We start from the raw sequence: 15,447 nt of genomic DNA on the forward strand, positions 1-15,447 counted from the left end.
TAACCATTCACAGAGTGGGTTCAGAGACAAACACCCTCCATTCCTGTAACCATTCACAGTGTGGATCAGAGACAAACACCCTCCATTCCTGTAACCATTCACAGTGTGGATCAGAGACAAACACCCTCCATTCCTGTAACCATTCACAGTGTGGATCAGAGACAAACAAGCTCCATTCCTGTAACCATTCACCGTGTGGATCAGAGACAAACACCCTCCATTCCTGTAACCATTCACAGAGTGGGTTCAGAGACAAACACCCTCCATTCCTGTAATCATTCACAGTGTGGATCAGAGACAAACACCCTCCATTCCTGTAACCATTCACAGTGTGGATCAGAGACAAACACCCTCCATTCCTGTAACAATTCACAGAGTGGGATCAGAGAAAAACACCCTCCATTCCTGTAACCATTCACCGTGTGGATCAGGGACAAACACACTCCATTCCTGTAACCATTCACAGAGTGGGTTCACAGACAAACACCCTCCATTCCTGTAATCATTCACAGTGTGGATCAGAGACAAACACCATCCATTCCTGTAACCATTCACCGTGTGGATCAGAGACAAACACCCTCCATTCCTGTAACCATTCACAGTGTGGGTTCAGAGACAAACACCCTCCATTCCTGTAACCATTCACAGTGTGGATCAGAGACAAACACCCTCCATTCCTGTAACCATTCACAGTGTGGGTTCAGAGACAAACACCCTCCATTCCTGTAACCATTCACCGTGTGGATCAGAGACAAACACCCTCCATTCCTGTAACCATTCACCGTGTGGATCAGAGACAAACACCCTCCATTCCTGTAACCATTCACAGTGTGGATCAGAGACAAACACCCTCCATTCCTGTAACCATTCACAGTGTGGGTTCAGAGACAAACACCCTCCATTCCTGTAACCATTCACAGTGTGGATCAGAGACAAACACCCTCCATTCCTGTAACCATTCACCGTGTGGATCAGAGACAAACACCCTCCATTCCTGTAACCACTCACGGTGTGGATCAGAGACAAACACCCTCCATTCCTGTAACCATTCACAGTATGGATCAGACACAAACACCCTCCATTCCTGTAACCATTCACAGTGTGGATCAGAGACAAACACCCTCCATTCCTGTAACCATTCACAGAGTTGGTTCAGAGACAAACACCCTCCATTCCTGTAACCATTCACAGTGTGGATCAGAGACAAACACCCTCCATTCCTGTAACCATTCACAGTGTGGGATCAGAGACAAACACCCTCCATTCCTGTAACCATTCACAGTGTGGATCAGAGACAAACACGCTCCATTCCTGTAACCATTCACCGTGTGGAACAGAGACAAACACCCTCCATTCCTGTAACCATTCACAGAGTGGGTTCAGAGACAAACACCCTCCATTCCTGTAATCATTCACAGTGTGGATCAGAGACAAACACCCTCCATTCCTGTAACCATTCACAGTGTGGATCAGAGACAAACACCCTCCATTCCTGTAACCATTCACAGAGTGGGTTCAGAGACAAACACCCTCCATTCCTGTAACCATTCACCGTGTGGATCAGAGACAAACACCCTCCATTCCTGTAACCATTCACAGAGTGGGTTCAGAGACAAACACCCTCCATTCCTGTAATCATTCACAGTGTGGATCAGAGACAAACACCCTCCATTCCTGTAACCATTCACCGTGTGGATCAGAGACAAACACCCTCCATTCCTGTAACCATTCACAGAGTGGGTTCAGAGACAAACACCCTCCATTCCTGTAACCATTCACCGTGTGGATCAGAGACAAACACCCTCCATTCCTGTAACCATTCACCGTGTGGATCAGAAACAAACACGCTCCATTCCTGTAATCATTCACAGTGTGGATCAGAGACAAACACCCTCCATTCCTGTAACCATTCACCGTGTGGATCAGAGACAAACACCCTCCATTCCTGTAACCATTCACAGAGTGGGTTCAGAGACAAACACCCTCCATTCCTGTAATCATTCACAGTGTGGATCAGAGACAAACACCATCCATTCCTGTAACCATTCACCGTGTGGATCAGAGACAAACACCCTCCATTCCTGTAACCATTCACAGTGTGGGTTCAGAGACAAACACCCTAAATTTCTGAAATCATTCACAGTGTGGATCAAAGACAAACACCCTCCATTCCTGTAACCATTCACCGTGTGGATCAGAGACAAACACCCTCCATTCCTGTAACCATTCACAGTGTGGATCAGAGACAAACACCCTCCATTCCTGTAACCATTCATAGTGTGGATCAGAGACAAACACCCTCCATTCCTGTAACCATTCACAGTGTGGATCAAAGACAAACACCCTCCATTCCTGTAACCATTCACAGAGTGGGATCAGAGAAAAACACCCTCCATTCCTGTAACCATTCACAGTGTGGATCAGAGACAAACACACTCCATTCCTGTAACCATTCACCGTGAGGGGTCAGAGACAAACACCCTCCATTCCTGTAACCATTCACAGTGTGGATCAGAGACAAACACCCTCCATTCCTGTAACCATTCACCGTGTGGAACAGAGACAAACACCCTCCATTCCTGTAACCATTCACAGAGTGGGTTCAGAGACAAACACTCTCCATTCCTGTAACCATTCACAGTGTGGATCAGAGACAAACACCCTCCATTCCTGTAACCATTCACCGTGAGGGGTCAGAGACAAACACCCTCCATTCCTGTAACCATTCACCGTGTGGATCAGAGACAAACACCCTCCATTCCTGTAACCATTCACAGAGTGGGTTCAGAGACAAACACCCTCCATTCCTGTAATCATTCACAGTGTGGATCAGAGACAAACACCATCCATTCCTGTAAGCATTCACCGTGTGGATCAGAAACAAACACCCTCCATTCCTGTAACCATTCACAGCGTTGGTTCAGAGACAAACACCCTCCATTCCTGTAACCATTCACCGTGTGGATCAGAGACAAACACCCTCCATTCCTGTAACCATTCACAGTGTGGGTTCAGAGACAAACACCCTCCATTCCTGTAACCATTCACAGTGTGGATCAGAGACAAACACCCTCCATTCCTGTAACCATTCACCGTGTGGATCAGAGACAAACACCCTCCATTCCTGTAACCATTCACAGTGTGGATCAGAGACAAACACCCTCCATTCCTGTAACCATTCACAGTGTGGATCAGAGACAAACACCCTCCATTCCTGTAACCATTCACAGAGTGGATCAGAGACAAACACCCTCCATTCCTGTAATCATTCACAGTGTGGATCAGAGACAAACACCCTCCATTCCTGTAACCATTCACAGAGTGGGATCAGAGAAAAACACCCTCCATTCCTGTAACCATTCACAGTGTGGATCAGAGACAAACACCCTCCATTCCTGTAACCATTCACCGTGTGGATCAGAGACAAACACCCTCCATTCCTGTAACCATTCACAGAGTGGGTTCAGAGACAAACACCCTCCATTCCTGTAACCATTCACAGTGTGGATCAGAGACAAACACCCTCCATTCCTGTAACCATTCACAGTGTGGATCAGAGACAAACACCCTCCATTCCTGTAACCATTCACAGTGTGGGGTCAGAGACAAACACCCTCCATTCCTGTAACCATTCACCGTGTGGATCAGAGACAAACACCCTCCATTCCTGTAACCATTCACAGTGTGGGTTCAGAGACAAACACCCTCCATTCCTGTAACCATTCACAGTGTGGATCAGAGACAAACACGCTCCATTCCTGTAACCATTCACCGTGTGGAACAGAGACAAACACCCTCCATTCCTGTAACCATTCACCGAGTGGGATCAGAGACAAACACCCTCCATTCCTGTAACCATTCACAGAGTGGATCATAGACAAACACCCTCCATTCCTGTAACCATTCACCGTGTGGATCAGAGACAAACACCCTCCATTCCTGTAACCATTCACAGAGTGGGTTCAGAGACAAACACCCTCCATTCCTGTAATCATTCACAGTGTGGATCAGAGACAAACACCCTCCATTCCTGTAACCATTCACAGTGTGGATCAGAGACAAACACCCTCCATTCCTGTCACCATTCACAGAGTTTGTTCAGAGACAAACACCCTCCATTCCTGTAACCATTCACCGTGTGGATCAGAGACAAACACCCTCCATTCCTGTAACCATTCACAGAGTGGTTTCAGAGACAAAAACCCTCCATTCCTGTAACCATTCACAGTGTGGATCAGAGACAAACACCCTCCATTCCTGTAACCATTCACCGTGTGGATCAGAGACAAACACCCTCCATTCCTGTAACCATTCACAGTGTGGGTTCAGAGACAAACACCCTCCATTCCTGTAACCATTCACAGTGTGGATCAGAGACAAACACCCTCCATTCCTGTAACCATTCACAGTGTGGATCAGAGACAAACACTCTCCATTCCTGTAACGATTCACAGAGTGGGATCAGAGAAAAACACCCTCCATTCCTGTAACCATTCACAGTGTGGATCAGAGACAAACACACTCCATTCCTGTAACCATTCACAGTGTGGGTTCAGAGACAAACACCCTCCATTCCTGTAACCATTCACAGTGTGGATCAGAGACAAACACGCTCCATTCCTGTAACCATTCACCGTGTGGATCAGAGACAAACACCCTCCATTCCTGTAACCATTCACAGTGTGGTTCAGAGACAAACACCCTCCATTCCTGTAACCATTCACAGTGTGGATCAGAGACAAACACCCTCCATTCCTGTAACCATTCACAGTGTGGATCAGAGACAAACACCCTCCATTCCTGTAACCATTCACAGAGTGGGTTCAGAGACAAACACCCTCCATTCCTGTAACCATTCACAGTGTGGATCAGAGACAAACACCCTCCATTCCTGTAACCATTCACAGTGTGGGTTCAGAGACAAACACCCTCCATTCCTGTAACCATTCACAGTGTGGATCAGAGACAAACACCCTCCATTCCTGTAACCATTCACCGTGTGGATCAGAGACAAACACCCTCCATTCCTGTAACCATTCACAGAGTGGGTTCAGAGACAAACACCCTCCATTCCTGTAACCATTCACAGTGTGGATCAGAGACAAACACCCTCCATTCCTGTAACCATTCACCGTGTGGATCAGAGACAAACACCCTCCATTCCTGTAACCATTCACAGTGTGGGGTCAGAGACAAACACCCTCCATTCCTGTAACCATTCACAGTGTGGATCAGAGACAAACACCCTCCATTCCTGTAACCATTCACAGTGTGGATCAGAGACAAACACCCTCCATTCCTGTAACCATTCACAGAGTGGGTTCAGAGACAAACACCCTCCATTCCTGTAACCATTCACAGTGTGGATCAGAGACAAACACCCTCCATTCCTGTAACCATTCACAGTGTGGATCAGAGACAAACACCCTCCATTCCTGTAACCATTCACAGTGTGGATCAGAGACAAACACCCTCCATTCCTGTAACCATTCACCGTGTGGATCAGAGACAAACACCCTCCATTCCTGTAACCATTCATAGAGTGGATCAGAGACAAACACCCTCCATTCCTGTAACCACTCACAGTGTGGATCAAAGACAAACACCCTCAATTCCTGTAACCATTCACCGTGTGGATCAGAGACAAACACCCTCCATTCCTGTAACCATTCACAGAGTTTGTTCAGAGACAAACACCCTCCATTCCTGTAACCATTCACAGTGTGGATCAGAGACAAACACCCTCCATTCCTGTAACCATTCACAGTGTGGATCAGAGACAAACACCCTCCATTCCTGTAACGATTCACAGAGTGGGATCAGAGAAAAACACCCTCCATTCCTGTAACCATTCACCGTGTGGATCAGGGACAAACACACTCCATTCCTGTAACCATTCACAGAGTGGGTTCAGAGACAAACACCCTCCATTCCTGTAACCATTCACCGTGTGGATCAGAGACAAACACCCTCCATTCCTGTAACCATTCACCGTGTGGATCAGAGACAAACACCCTCCATTCCTGTAACCATTCACAGTGTGGGTTCAGAGACAAACACCCTCCATTCCTGTAACCATTCACAGTGTGGATCAGAGACAAACACCCTCCATTCCTGTAACCATTCACAGTGTGGATCAGAGACAAACACCCTCCATTCCTGTAACCATTCACAGAGTGGGTTCAGAGACAAACACCCTCCATTCCTGTAACCATTCACAGTGTGGATCAGAGACAAACACCCTCCATTCCTGTAACCATTCACAGTGTGGGTTCAGAGACAAACACCCTCAATTCCTGGAATCATTCACAGTGTGGATCTGAGACAAACACCCTCCATTCCTGTAACCATTCACCGTGTGGATCAGAGACAAACACCCTCCATTCCTGTAACCATTCACAGTGTGGGTTCAGAGACAAACACCCTCCATTCCTGTAACCATTCATAGTGTGGATCAGAGACAAACACCCTCCATTCCTGTAACCATTCACAGTGTGGATCAGAGACAAACACCCTCCATTCCTGTAACCATTCACAGTGTGGGATCAGAGACAAACACCCTCCATTCCTGTAACCATTCACAGTGTGGATCAGAGACAAACACCCTCCATTCCTGTAACCATTCACAGTGTGGGTTCAGAGACAAACACCCTCAATTCCTGGAATCATTCACAGTGTGGATCTGAGACAAACACCCTCCATTCCTGTAACCATTCACCGTGTGGATCAGAGACAAACACCCTCCATTCCTGTAACCATTCACAGTGTGGGATCAGAGACAAACACCCTCCATTCCTGTAACCATTCACAGTGTGGATCAGAGACAAACACCCTCCATTCCTGTAACCATTCACAGTGTGGATCAGAGACAAACACCCTCCATTCCTGTAACCACTCACAGTGTGGATCAGAGACAAACTCCTCCATTCCTGTAACCCTTCACAGTGTGGATCAAAGACAAACACCCTCCATTCCTGTAACCATTCACAGAGTGAGTTCAGAGACAAACACACTCCATTCCCGTAACCATTCACAGTATGGATCAGACACAAACACCCTCCTTTCCTGTAACCGTTCACTGTGTGGATCAGAGACAAACACCCTCCATTCCTGTAACCACTCACAGTGTGGGGTCAAAGACGAAGACCCTCCATTCCTGTAACTATTCAGCTTGATAGCATCACATTTGCTCAGACATATCAGTTGTGAAGCTGAACATTGTTGTCCTCGGCGAGAACTGGCCTGTTCCACTCAGGTAATGATTATCAATGATGAAGTAGTTACCCTGCAACAGTTGTAACCACGTACACCGAAGGTTAGTTCCTGATTTCAGAATTGACCTTGCTGTGGCCCTTATGCATTGACCTGCCAGCATTGCACTTTCTCTGTAACTGCACAATGTTCTGCAATGTTTTCTCTTCCCTACCTCATTGTAGGGCAGGCAGAAGTTCCCTCTCCTCCCACCCATTGTATCTCGGTACACATGGCAACAATAAAACAACAGTTTAGACATTGGTTTGTTAAAACGTTCAGGACATTTCTTTTAAAATGCATCGAAAATCAAACACTTTCCACCTCCTTTGAACACCATCTTCAATTGGGGGGAAATTGTGGCTTGACCATCAATTAAACAATCAAATCGAGCAGCGAAGAGTCTTACTTTGCCGTTTTTTTAAGAGAGATACAGCACAGGAACAGGACCTTCCAGCCCTTCAGGCCCCGCACCATCAATCCCACCGATGTGACCAACTAACGCATGTATCTTTGGAATATGGAAGGAAAGCAGAGGAGCTGGGGGAAACCAGTGTAGTCGTTGGGAATTGAACCCGAGGCACTGGCACTGGAATTGTGTTACACTGACTGCTACACTACTGTACCACCCTAAAAGAAGAATAAGCCTTCCCACTCTGCACCTGGGGTGGGGAGGTTTCAGAAGACAATGATGTGCTGGGTGCCAGGAGTCATGTGATGAACCCTGAGGCCACATATGGTGGTGAGTGAGGGTACCCTTACAGTGTGGTGCTACTCCCAGTGTTGAACAGTCTAGATTGAGTGAATATGGAGAGGATGTTTCCTGTGGTGGAGGAGATTAGGACCAGAGGGCACAGTCTTAGCATCTTCCTTTAGGACAGAGACAAGGAGGAATTTCTTTCACCAGACAGTGGTGAATTGTGGAATTCATTACCACAGATGGCTGTGGAGGCAAAGTCATGGGTATATTTAAAGGACAGGTTTACAGGTTCTTAGTTAATCAGTATATCAAAGGTTATAAGGAGAAGACAGGAGAACAGGTTTGAGAGGGATAATAAATCAGCCACGGTGGAATGACAGAACAGACCCAATGAGCCGAATGGTCTAATTCTGTTCCTATGTCTTATGGTTTCATGTTTGCTCAGAAACAGCCAAGCTTGGATGATTCATACCAAAATGCAATATATCATTGTTGCCTGGACTCGGGTTGTCAGTGCGAAGTCATTATATTATTTATAAAAGGAGGTGATGAGGTGTTGGCCTCTTTTCCAACATTGCAAACTCCAGGGCCAATGAGCAAAGTATCTCCTCCTTCACCCATGGTTTTGCAGGCTTGTGAAGCTGGAATCTGGTGAGGGAAGAGTCCCCCTGGAGGAGGGATGGAACCCAGGGCAAAGCTGACAGCCATAGTGTGGCAATCATACACACAAGAGATTCTGCAGATGCTGGAAATCCAGAGCAACATCCTTAAAATGCTGGAGGAACTCAGCAGGTCAGGCAGCACCGATGGAGGGGAACAGGCAGTCAATGTTTCAGGTCAAGACTCTTCATCAGGACTGGAAGGAGGGGGGCAAAAGTCAGAATAAAAAGATGGGGGAGGGGAAGGAGTAGAAACTGGCAGGTGATGGGTGAAGCCAGGTGAGGGGTGGGTGGGTGTAGGATGGGGGTTGAAGTAAGAAGTTGGGAGGGGATGGGTGGAAGAGGTAAAGGGTGAAGAAAGAAAACTCTGATAGCAGTGGAGAGTAGATCATGGGAGAAAGAAGGGGGAGTTGCACCAGTGGGGTAATTAGTTGTGGTTTCTAAATACTTCCTGGTGGATCTGCATCTTGTCAGATTGAACACAGTGAGGGAACAGTGGAGATCTTGAGACCCAGCGTGGTAAGCTCAACGGCAAGATGATGTTACTGGGACTGGAGGATTGAGAAATGAGGCTGGGTTCCCCCCGCCCCCCCCCCACGATGTTCTGGAAGCTTCTAAAGTCATGAGAGGCACAGATAAGGTGAAAAGTCGTGGTCTTTTTCACCAGGGTAAGGGAGTGGAGTGTAAAACTGGAGCGGGTAGCATTACGGTACGAGGCGAATGATTGCAAGGGACCCGAGGGGTAACGCTTTAAGCACAGTGGCGGGTATATGGAACAAGCTGCAGAGTCAAGTACAACTAGAATAGTTAAGTTTAGAGATGATGAGTCGAATGCAGGCAGTGGGACGAGCTCAGACAGATACCTTGGTCACCAAGGACACGAAGGGCCGAAGGGCCTATTTCCGTGCTTTATGACGCCAAATCCTGACCCCAACACATTGTAAAAGGGAATTCAATTCTAATTTATAAATAAAGAGCCTGTTGAAGTGACGGAGATCATTGGAAAAACAAAAGCCCTGTTGGGAAGCGAATGTACTGGTCTACTCTGGGTGACCAACACCGTCTGCTCTAGACAGACTGTTTCAACAGCATCTTCTCGGGACCACGCGGAATCGCGGGAGTTCAGCCATTGACCTTGAACTCTAAACAAAGCAAAACCTCCACTCCGACCAAAGGGGTCTGAATAGAGCAGAACTGTTTTTAACTGTCCACGGGTGGTATGCCGTCCTTTACTGAAACTGTTCTAGCATTAAGTTTCATGTTGTAAACGGAAGGGGCAGCGGACGCACTTTCTATCCAACTTTCACAGAGGGAACAGGAATAACTAAAAGAAAACACCTACAGTATTTGCAGGGCGGCAGGGGAAGAGTTAAGGACGTGGGCTGAAGTGGATTGCTCTGGGGACGGCTGCGAGACTGCGGCGTTCAGCACGATTGCCTTCAAACCCTGCGAGTTTAGGTCCCGCTCCAGAAACTGAAATACATTCAGGCTGACCCTCTGGAGGGGGAGAGCAACGCCGTCGAAGAATCTACCTCCAGAGGGAGGGGTGGTAAATCGAGCCCTTGAACTCTCTCTAAAATGATCAGCAAACATCCCGCGGTACTAATTCCTCCATCGGCGTTGTGTCACTTCTGAGCGAAAGGCAGAGAAGCGTTTCTCAAGTCCAGCCCGCTCTCTCTGAAACCGCCTCATCACAGCTCTGTTGTATTGGGGAACTGCATTCTCCGGACCAGAGTGAACCCCGCCGTCAACTGCTGTAAACGATACACTGCCCTCAATGAGATGATCAAACCCGCGTCCCAGCCGGGAATTGCAATATTTAACTCTTTCAAATAATTCCGCCCTCCTGATTACAAGTTTTGTTAATTGCGCTGTAGGAAATAACAACCATTTAATTACCAGTCCCCAGTAGCACGTCTACAAAAGAAACTGCGGGGAGATTCCGATCAAAGGCACGTAGTCTCCAGTTCGCTGTGAAATTAAACCGTCCCCTCGGTTTAAAATGTTGCATTTCATGTGCTATTAGGAGAGAGTGCAGTTCGCCTTGAGCGTTATTTGCGAGAAAAAGCGACACCATTCATTATTACAAGCAGCTCCTTTCGCAAGGTACAAGGTGCAGCGGTGATTCTCTCTCTCTGTGGCATTGAGAAAAAAATCCCCGACACAGCACAGAGCTGTAATAGTGTGTGTGTGTGTGTGCGCGCCACTTTATAATCACTGAATGTATAAAAGTCAGAGTATGAAGTGTTTGTCAATGCAGATGTCAAAAAGTGTCAGCGAGGAACAGTCTGATTTCTCATTTGTTTCAAGTTTTTCATCGGACTCTACGGCCCTCTGTAATGACAGATTAATTGACAGACAGCCTATTTTACGCGCTGTTCCATCCCAGCGTATTGTTTAATTATAACAAGGCTCCTGCACCTTAAAAATGAATATTTATTTACAATTAGCTGGAAAAGTCAAACGTTTTCCTCGCCTGTTTGGACAAGACGGAATGTTTGCTACAACTGAACTCATCCCACACACCTCGCTTTAGGACCGGCACCACTCCATCATACAACTCCCTCTCCCACGTCTACAGCCTTTCCCCCAATTATCTCCCTCTCCGTTCCTCCTTCACCGCCGCATTCAGTCCCTCGCCCCCCAAACAACCTATGGTTTATTTTTACCCTCTCTCCATTCGACCTCCCACCCTAACCCCTCGGCCGGGGACTGAGCCACGCCGTCCATTCTAACGGCAGAACCCATTCAGTATATCCCGCAGGAGCAACCAAGAAACAGGCGGAGTTTCCATCGGAAAGGACGCTGCTGTAAATAAAGAGCAAATCTTTCAAGGATCGAAGTTAAAAGCAGCTCAGAGTTGAAGACAACCGAAGAGGGAGAAAGAATATTTAAGTATTTAAATATTTCAGGCAATTGACAGTGGTCTGAATGGGGGCGGGAAGGGGGACAGTCGTCACCCAGCGAATTGAAGTTGTCCATCAGTTCGCGAGGGACAGCTGCCCCTCACGACCGGACGCGGACATCGGCTCAGCCGAACCGCGAATCGACTATCCTACCTGCTCGGGAGCCAAGTCGGAAGGAGCCCCGGCGTCGCCGCAGCTTCGGGATGTTCGGCTCTCTTCTCCCACGGTACTCTCCCCTCTTCTCTACCGAACGTGGCCAGGGAGAGGAGTGGCGGCCGAGCACATAACTCCACGTATAATCTCACCAACTCGGGTAGCAAGAACACCGCGCTCCAAAAGCCTCAATGGGCTTTGGGTCTTGATTCTAATGAAGAAGCGGAGCAGTTAGGCTAATTCCATCTGATATTTCAGGAGATAAATATGGGCCACCCGACGGATCTGGTATTCATTATTATTATTATTGTTGTTTCGTTATTCCACCTTGCTCCCCCTCCCCCGCTCACACCTCTCTTCTCCAGCAGTTATCTGGTATCTGAATTTAAACGCACCCCTCCTCCCCGCCTCCCCCCCCCCCCGGCTCTCAGCCAGCACGCAAGCGCATTAAGCACAGCCACGCCGCTTAACGCGGATCAACTCTCAACTGCTCGTCCGTCTCCCACCAAAGAAAAATATTTCCTGCCCCGTCTTTACCTCCCCTCACATGTATCTCCCAGTAAATACCAGCGTGGGGAGAACCCGGAAGAGCTTTGAAATGGTGACCAGACTGAGGTGTGAGTGGCCGCATTAAACCAAGATCAATCAGGTAGCGATCCTTCACACAAAGATTAGGTAATTCTCTCTCAGAGAATCGGGAATAGCATCCGATAGAGAATCGATGAGAAACAGGCGAGGGGTTCAGTTCCACAAGAGCACGGGGTGAGGGGCTGTCTGCTACTAATCGACACCTGAACTCACTGGATACACTCATCGCCTCATCTCACGGCCTGCACCCGTTCCCAGGGCAATTTATGGACATGAGGTTCAACGGAACGGGTGGGGCTTTCATCCAAATTCAGCCATAAAGAATTTGGTAAATATGTATAGGAGAAGAGTTTGAAGATTATTTACTGTAATTTTCAGTACACAAGTGTAAAGGAGAACACAAAAATTGTTACTCGGTATCCGATGCAGCATATACAAACAAAATAAGATAAAGAATAAACACAATATTAATAAACACACAGCAAATATAAATACATACGAGAGCCTATATACATAGGTTGATTATACGTCCATAAAGCGACGCTAGGCACAGGAGTGTCTGTACATAAGGTGACTGACAGGAAATGATGAAGTAGTGGTAGTTGGGGTGTGGAGGAGTGTTTTACTGGGAGGAAGTGTTGATCAGCCTTACTGCTTGAGGAAAGTAAATGCTTTGGAGTCTGCTGGTCCTGGTGTGGTTGCCATGTAGCCTCTTCCCTGATGGGAATGGGTCAAACAGTCCATGGGCAGGGTGGGTGGGATTCTCAGTGATGTTACTGGTCCTTTTCCAACACCTTTCTGTGAAAGTAACTTTTGTAACTTCAGGAGCACACACATAAATCTGGTTTCAGACAACTCATAATCATATGGTAAGTAAGGTTAAGAAGTTTACATGAAGTTAGCACTCAGTACTTCTGAGTAAAATTGAAATGTATACTCTTTTAATCTGAATGCATTACTTTCTGTTGTGTGCACTTTGTGAAAATATCTATTGTAACTTAAGGCGTACACACATAAAACTGGTTGCAGTCCACTCTAAATCATATGCTAAGTAAAAGTAAAAGGTTACATCACGTTAGCATGTAGTACATTTGCGCAAAATTGAAATGTGAATCTGACAGCATTACTTTCTACTGTGTGCACATTGTGAAAGTAACTTTTGTAACTTCAGGAGAACACACATAAAACTGGTTGCAGACAACTCAATCATATGGTAAGTAAAGTTAAGAGGTTTACATCAAGTTAGCACTCAGTACTTTTGAGTAAAATTGAAATGTATACTCTTTTAATCTGAATGCATATATGTCCTTGATGGTGTGCAGGTTGATGCCAGTGATGTGTTGGGCTCTTTTGACTATCCAAGTAGATTCCATACCATGCAGTGATGTAGCTTGTTAGGATGTTCTCTACCACAATCTGTAGAATGACCTGAGTATAGATGTGCAAAGTCCAACCTCTCTTGAGCTTCCACAGAAAGTAAAGTTTTCCTGATTGTGTAGAATGTGTTCTGGCACCATGAGAGGTTAAACATAAAGGCAGTAAAATGGAACTAACTACTGAAACAAAAACAACTGCAGATTTTATTATATAATTCAGCAAATAAAATAAAACCAGAAGATGTTAGAAACACTCAGCAAGTCAAGCTACATCTGAGGAGAGAGAAACAAAGCACTAAAGTTTCATCTCAGCAATGTACAGTGCCTATAAAAAGTATTCACCACCCCCCCCCCAGAAATTTTCATGTTTTATTATTTTACAACATTGAATCAGAGTGGATTTAATTTGGCTTTTTTGACTCTGATCAACAGAAAAAGACTTTTTTCTCAAAGTGAAAACAGATCTCTACAAAGTGATCTAAATTAATTACAAATATAAAACACAAAATTATTGATTGCATATGTATTCAAACCCTTTAATCTGACACACCAAATCATCACTGGTGCAGCCTATTGGCTTTGTAGTCACATAATTAGTTAAATGGAGATCACCTGTGTGCAGTCAGGATGTTTGAATTGATTGTAGTAAAAATACACCTGTGTCTGGAAGGTCCCACTGCTGGTGAGTCAGTATCCTGGCAAAAACTACACCATGAAGACAAAAGAACACTCCAAACAACTCCATGAAAAGGTCATTGAAAAGCACAAATCAGGAGATGGATACAAGAAAATCTTCAAGTCACTGGATATCCCTTGGAGTACAGTTAAGTCAATCATCAAGAAATGGAAAGAATATGGCACAGCTGTAAATCTGCCTAGAGCAGACCATCCTCAAAAACTAAGTGACTGTGCAAGAAGGGGACTAGTGAGGGAGGCCACCAAGAGATCTATGACAACTCTGGAGGAGTTACAAGCTTCAGTGGCTGAGATGGGAGAGATTGCACATACAACAACTGCTACCCATGTGTTTCACCAGTCGCAGCTTTATGGGAGAGTGGCAAAGAGAAAGCCACTTTTGGAAAAAAAGCACTCACATGAAATCTTGGCTAGAATTTGCCGGAAGGCATGTGGGAGGCTCTGAAGTCAGCTGGAAGAAGGTTGCATGATCTGATGAAACCAAAATTGAGCATCTTGACCACCAGACTAAATGTTATGTTTGGTGTAAGTCAATCACTGCACATCATTAAAAACATACTATCCCTGCTGTGAAGCATGGCGGTGGCTGCATCATGCTGTGGGGATACTTCACTGCAGCAGACTCTGGAGGGCTTGTAAAAGTAAAGGGTTAGATGAATGCAGGGAAATCCTGGAGGAAAACTGCAAGAGAACTGCAACTTGGGAGAAGATTTGTTTTCCAACAAGACAATGACCTCAAGCATAAAACCAAAGCTACACAGGAATGGCTTAAAAACTACAAAGTTAATGTGCTGGAGTGGCCAAGTCAGAGTCCAGACCTCAATCCAATTGAAAATTTGTGGCTGGACTTGCAAAGAGCTGTTCTCTCACAATCCCCATGCAATCTGAGCAGTTTTGTAAGGAAGAATCGGGAAAAATTCCAGAGACCAGATGTGCAAAGCTGATAGAGACCTATCCACACAGAGTCCAGGCTGCAATTGCTGCCAAAGGTGCATCTACTAAATACTGACTTGAAGGAGGTGGATGCTTATGCAATCAATTATTTTGTGTTTTATGTTTGTAGTTAATTTGGAACACTTTGTAGATGTCTGTTTACAAGTGGTGTATTGTAGTGCAGT

The 15,447-nt window shown here is 46.1% G+C and overlaps 1 long non-coding RNA gene across 2 annotated transcripts in view; it reads right to left on the reverse strand.

The window, feature by feature from the left end:
- The window catches only part of LOC134359743 (uncharacterized), a 203,573-nt gene extending 191,566 nt beyond the window's left edge, over window positions 1-12,007 (reverse strand). For both annotated transcript variants that reach the window (XR_010021191.1, XR_010021190.1), the window contains exon 1: window positions 11,670-12,007. This is a non-coding gene — a long non-coding RNA (uncharacterized LOC134359743). The remainder of the gene's footprint in view (window positions 1-11,669) is intronic.
- Window positions 12,008-15,447: the final 3,440 nt, after the last annotated feature.

This window comes from Mobula hypostoma, chromosome 2, assembly GCF_963921235.1.
Source record: "Mobula hypostoma chromosome 2, sMobHyp1.1, whole genome shotgun sequence".
Taxonomy (NCBI): Eukaryota; Metazoa; Chordata; class Chondrichthyes; order Myliobatiformes; family Myliobatidae; genus Mobula; species Mobula hypostoma.